General features: G+C 41.8%; 1 protein-coding gene across 2 annotated transcripts in view; it reads left to right on the top strand.

Moving 5' to 3' along the window:
• Positions 1 to 524: 524 nt before the first annotated feature.
• LOC139149710 (thyrostimulin alpha-2 subunit-like) overlaps positions 525 to 5,895 on the top strand; it is a 29,182-nt gene continuing 23,811 nt past the window's right edge. The window contains exons 1-2 of one of the 2 annotated variants that reach the window (XM_070721605.1): positions 525 to 541; positions 702 to 967. The gene's annotated coding sequence lies outside the window, so the exon portion shown is untranslated. Of the gene's footprint in view, positions 542 to 701; positions 968 to 5,895 lie in introns of those variants that run through there. The other variant, XM_070721604.1, reaches the window with a different exon arrangement.

Below are 5,895 nucleotides of genomic sequence, written 5' to 3' on the forward strand. Positions count from 1 at the left end.
ATCCAGTAACCTCAACATCTTGTATAGAATAATAGCTTGTTTATAACTTGAGTGGTTACGGTCGACTTCTTCATTAGCGATAGCAAAAATGATAAATCTTAAATACAATGATAGAGTTAACCGCCACAACTTTTGCGATAAGAGAAAAAAGGAAAGCAAGGCCACTGGTTATGAAACACGTGTTTGACACCTTTAACGCCTTCCTTCACACTCACTTGACGTTTGGTTTGGTAACTTCGAACTGCGGAAAGCTTTAATACACAAACTCTTGAAAACCGTGGCGCTTCCAGAGTCTCAAAGAGCGCCACCAAGTGACGGATGAGTATGGTTCCTTGAGACCCGCTGAGCTATGAGCGAGGCTCCCTAAATGAATTCGAGGTTTTGAGCGATTGAAATATTAAACAGCAAGAAATATCACCAAATTGTTTTTAATTTCTCATCTCAAGTTACTCGATTCCTCGCCTAAAGAACCCTGCAAAGCGAAGATCATCGCAGAGATATTTCCGAGCACTTGGTATCGCATCCCCCACCTGATACATAGGTAAATCCCCCAACTTAAAAAACCCATTTCAATTTTTTTCTGTTCTGAAAGGTTGAAAAATCCACCGAGGGTGCGGCGTGTTTAGACTTAGAGATTTTTTGGTTAATATGTAACGCTAATATTGACACAACAACCCTTTTTTGTCTACACGCGCTGATAGGTAGTTGTGACGTTTACCTGAGACCATTAATCAGTGAATGACGTGCGTGTGGGATTCGGTTCCCCCATTCATGCCAAATCCGTTCACTTCGGCGCCCTAGACAAGCTTCCTGTTTCGGGTGGGAGTAAGGAGTGAGTTACAACCGCCTGTCTGATTAGTGAAATCAGAGTGTTCTGGACTGGTAACATTAAAAAAGCACAGGCACCTGATCAACAAGAAGCTGGAGACGAAAAAAAACGGAGGACGTTTGAAGTGCAATAAAACAGGTAAGCCTTCCATTCTTTAGCTACCTAAGGTTTGCATTATTTATACAATTTGTTCGCATTCATTATGTATCAGCCATGGGTATTTGTGTGTGTATGTGTGTGTGTATGAGATAGAGAGAGGAGAAACCTGTGGCAGATCGGCTACATTTGGAGAGGCTCTCGGAGTCACTGAAGTGGGGTGGGGTACGCCTGTGACAAACACGGGCAAACAGCAACTAACATGTGGCCTCGTGTAAATATTGAGGTAACGGTTAGAGTCGACGGGGTTGGCCGCTCTTGAAGGACTTATGTGATCGCGTCGGCCGTAGGGCTTCGTCTCGCTTGGCACGTACCGTGTCCGAGAGGCAGTATATGCAGCACGCGACGCGTTTTAAGCGCACATGGCTGGTTTTCGCATCAACGTCCGCCCATGCTATATCCATCACGAGCGGGTGTCTCCGACTATAAGACGTCGTTCCTTTGAGTTGAAGTGACTTATAAGACCTCATGAACAGTTTAACGAGAGGGATTTGTTGCTGAAATGTTTTCTAACCTGAGTTTTGAACGTGCATGCTAGGGCTTACAACAGAACCGGGGTCGTCTCTAGTTCACTCGTCGTCACACCTTTTACAGCAATTTTTTTAGGGGTTGAGTGAAGTTCTAAACCCATGTGTTGTGATCACCTAATTCACTTTAGAAATATATGTTTAACGCCTGTCACAAACCCATGCGCACACTTCAGGAACTGCACGGTCATTGCCAAAAAAACCCCACGCAGAATAAATCGACGGCTCTGCAGCAGCAACCGTATAAACATTAATCACTTCTGAAGACGGACGTTCCAGGTCTTTGCTTTTTTATCTTTAATCGCCATGACTTTTTTCAAAAACTGCGCCATTGAGCATACATCCGTCGTTCCGCGGTTGTAAACCGATGTTGTGAAACTGGAGTTTCGAGCGATATCGTGTTCAGACACGTGCGATGCACACGACTTGCCATGCCGTTGCCGGTCGAGCGTATTTCCGTTGTCCGTCTGTCGAACTTTTAATGTGTTATTTTAGTCATTTGCTGAATCGGCAATCTTCATCGACTTTACGATATTATCATCATTTGTGAGGTAGCACACACACAGTCTCTCTCTCTCTCTCTCTCTCTCTCTCTCTCTCTCTCTCATATTTTTGGAGAGTGTACCATGCACACAAATATCATATATACCTATCGAGATGGGTACCAAGATACATAAGTGTGTACAATGCACATCAATATACGCATGAATGTATATACCTTTGCATATAGACGTGTGGTACAAAATTCTGCATAGAAATGAACAAGGGTGAAGTTCAGCCTAGAAATGTCCTGAGCAACAGTCTATTGCTCTTTGGTACGAGATATAAATATTGCGATGACTCAAAAAGTACTTGTACGCGGAGAAGATCCGTGACACCATCCTTTATTTATGTGCTATGGCAACGAGCGAGATAAAATACTCCAGTCGTCATCACAGCCTTACACATTTCGGTAAATCTATTTTGAGTGCAACAAAGAAATAACTTCTCGTATTCCCGACAATTGACCGAGCTGACCTCGAAGAAAGCCGATGACTTATTAAATAAGTTACACCCGTGCATGTTAATATCATCAATCGAAAACATTGTCGCTATATAAACAATTCATCAGCCGAACATCTCCCGTGCATTAATTAATTAGAGTGTCTTGACATTAGTATCCGTTGCCACGCATGCGCCAATGCCTGAATTTGCTGTTTGCTAAAAGGTAGAATACAAGCCCGGCCTTGTTTTGTAAAGAAGTGATTATGAAATGAATAATGGTCTCATGCGAGTGAATCACGCCCATTATCGTATAAAAATGCATCTCTCTCTCTCTCTCTCTCTCTCTCTCTCTCTCTCTCGCGATGCTGTGTAACACCCACTGCAGACTATATGTGACAAAGATCACGTAAACCAAACGACAGCTGCGAAGAGTACAAACGATCCGCACCCTTTTAATGTCAAGTTTTCTCGTTTATCTACAGATCGCGTTACCCGCGGTCAAACTGCCTTGCCATTTCACTCATCTCTACTGCCTTCTACGCCCTGCTTTTTTTATAGATACTTTACTGTAATTTCACGCCGCCATATTTTAAACCCTTGTCATGCCGTTACCATGGTTGCAATTTTTTGTGTATACCTGTATTGTCCAACGGGTGATTGAATGGGGAGTCAGGTTCTGCCCCGAGTTGACCGATTCTAAGCGTCGAAATTTCAGGGGTTTAGCGATAGAACAATTTACAATTCAATTCAAAACCAACCTCTCTCCAAGCTGTCCTCGTTCTTAGGTTTACTTGAAGGGACAAAAGAACGCGGGCATGAAAGACAGCTGATGACGTCATCATTCATTTGACGGCTAGAGCTCAGATGGGTCATTCTATGCATGAAGCTTCAGTGAAACTTCAATTTTCATCAATTAGAATGAACACAATTGCAAGCATAGCTAGGCACATACCCCCTCGAATATACTTTCAATGCATTGCACAATCTCGAAAATTGAAAAAAAAGATGCCTTAGTGTACGTGTATGCCAAAAGTCTGTCCCACGATGTATGGCTTCAGTGCATTAAAATACTGACAGTATTCCGTTTTATAAATTACAGCAAAGGAAGGGTTAATTTAAAGGCCGTTGAACTCGACAGGCATTTCGACATGACCTGGGTAGGGTGGAACAAGCAAGTCTGTCTCGGAGACAGAACCAAAAACAACCGTAAAACACACCAACGGTGATCTAGATAATTGAGCTTTCAGTATTCACTGCCATTGCCCCTGACAAGCAGCTTAGATAGCAGGGTTAAATCCCCACAATAAAACACAACTGCCTATAAATGACAATCTGACAATTGGCTTCGTTTCCAGTGCCCCAGGGCAGAATAACAGAAAAATAGTCACGAGGGAATATTTTGCAGAACTTTAACATTTATATTAGTTTTTTATTACTGGCTGTCAATATTCCGAAAGATGATGATGACAGTGATTGCCGTCGTGTTTAGAAGAATAACAAACAAAATAATCCCGCGGGGGTATTCTACAGAATTTTCACGTTATTTTTTATTGCTTGGTGTCAATACTGTTGACGATAGTGAGAATGATGAACTGCGGGCGAGAGATAGCGAGAATGCTGTTGTGATGGTGATAATTATTTTATAGATAATAGAACTCGAAACTTAAGACTACCGTCGGCATAGTGGCAACTACCGCAAAACCAAAGCAATTTATCAATGCCATTATCATCCTCATCCTCATCATCACCACCATCCTCCTCCTCCTCCTCCTCCTCCTCCTCCTCATCATCATCATCATCATCATCCTCATCATCATCATCATCATCATCATCATCGTCATCATCATCATCATCTCATCATCATCATTATCATTATCATCATCATCATCATCATCATTATCGTCATCATCATCACCACCACCACCACCACCTCCACCATCATCATCGTTATCATCATCATCATCATCATCATCATCATCATCATCATCGCTGTCATCACTTGCCATCTACAGGAATTTGAATTCATCGACTAGAAAAAGTTGAACGAGGATGGTAGTTTAAACTATAGAATATAGACAAGTTTTGAAATGGATAATTTTGCGTTGTAATGTTCGCGCATAAGCGAAATATTACAAATAAAATCTTCATTGCTAGTCTCCAACTATCGCTGAAGAAAACGATGAATTCTTACAAGGACCAACGCCCGCCCTTCTTCTTCAGATATGAATAAGTCATAACCGTGAAAGATATTAGCAATTCCTAAGATATCGCATGATGGATATTGTACACTGTCATCCATAAAGCTATAATAAAGAACTTCCGTAACGGCGGGTTAACCTAATTACGTCAATATTTCGTCACGCGGACCGCATGCCGCAGGAAAACTCACTGAAGGTTACAATACGTCGTAAAAGTCTTGCGTTTGATGAATAGGAGAAGCGCTGTAGCGTGCGCAGTCACGCGGGGACCGGAACAACAGTTGGCTTCCAGCACGCCTTTCCATGGGAGGTGTCCATATATTTATACGCAACTATTCCTAATTTTGCGGTTTTATTACCTCGGCCCCGCGTTTCAGTGAGCCATGGGGACAGAATTATTTATTATCGGCAAACTGATAACATGATCACGTTTCATTCGATTCCGTGCACGATGCCTCCTCCGGAGACGGCAGTTTCCGAAGTCTGGCAGTAACTCAACTTGCGTACATGCACGCCCTGCGCTCTGAAATTTACGTGCGTGTCTCAGCGTGTACGCATCCATACTTGTGTGTTTGTCCCTCGTTGTTTCTTTGTTCTGCTCTGCATTGAATGTTCGTAAGTTATACAAAGTAAATGAGGCTCCCAGAAACCCGTAATCGCCTCATGTTACAGACTTTTCAAACAACAATGACAGTGTACAGTAGACAGAAAATTTTGCGATGACTAATATGGTATTAATAAGCCCTGCCCAAGGCCTATTATTATTTTGATACAGCGGCGTCTGTTAGCAGCTACTATTTCCAGCCGCTAGTTGAATTGCGTTAAAATATTTACTTACTATCTTCGTCTGGAAAGCGAGTTACAATCTGAGGTTTTTAGATTGCTGTGTACGTACTTTCAACTCAGAGGTGACTGTACCATACATTCCTAGAGCCAAAATAAAAAAGGAATAACAGCCCCGGGAACAACCCTAAACTTAGTAAATCGCTGAACGATAATTAGCGACCATGTACATGAATAATACTGATTTATGTATTCCAAGTTCGTATGTATGTATGTATGTATGTATGTATGTATGTATGTATGTATGTATGTATGTATGTATGTATGTATGTATGTATGTATGTATGTATGTATGTATGTATGTATGTATGTATGTATGTATGAATGTATGTATGAATGTATGTATGTATGTATGTAT

This window comes from Ptychodera flava, chromosome 14, assembly GCF_041260155.1.
Source record: "Ptychodera flava strain L36383 chromosome 14, AS_Pfla_20210202, whole genome shotgun sequence".
Classification (NCBI taxonomy): domain Eukaryota; kingdom Metazoa; phylum Hemichordata; class Enteropneusta; family Ptychoderidae; genus Ptychodera; species Ptychodera flava.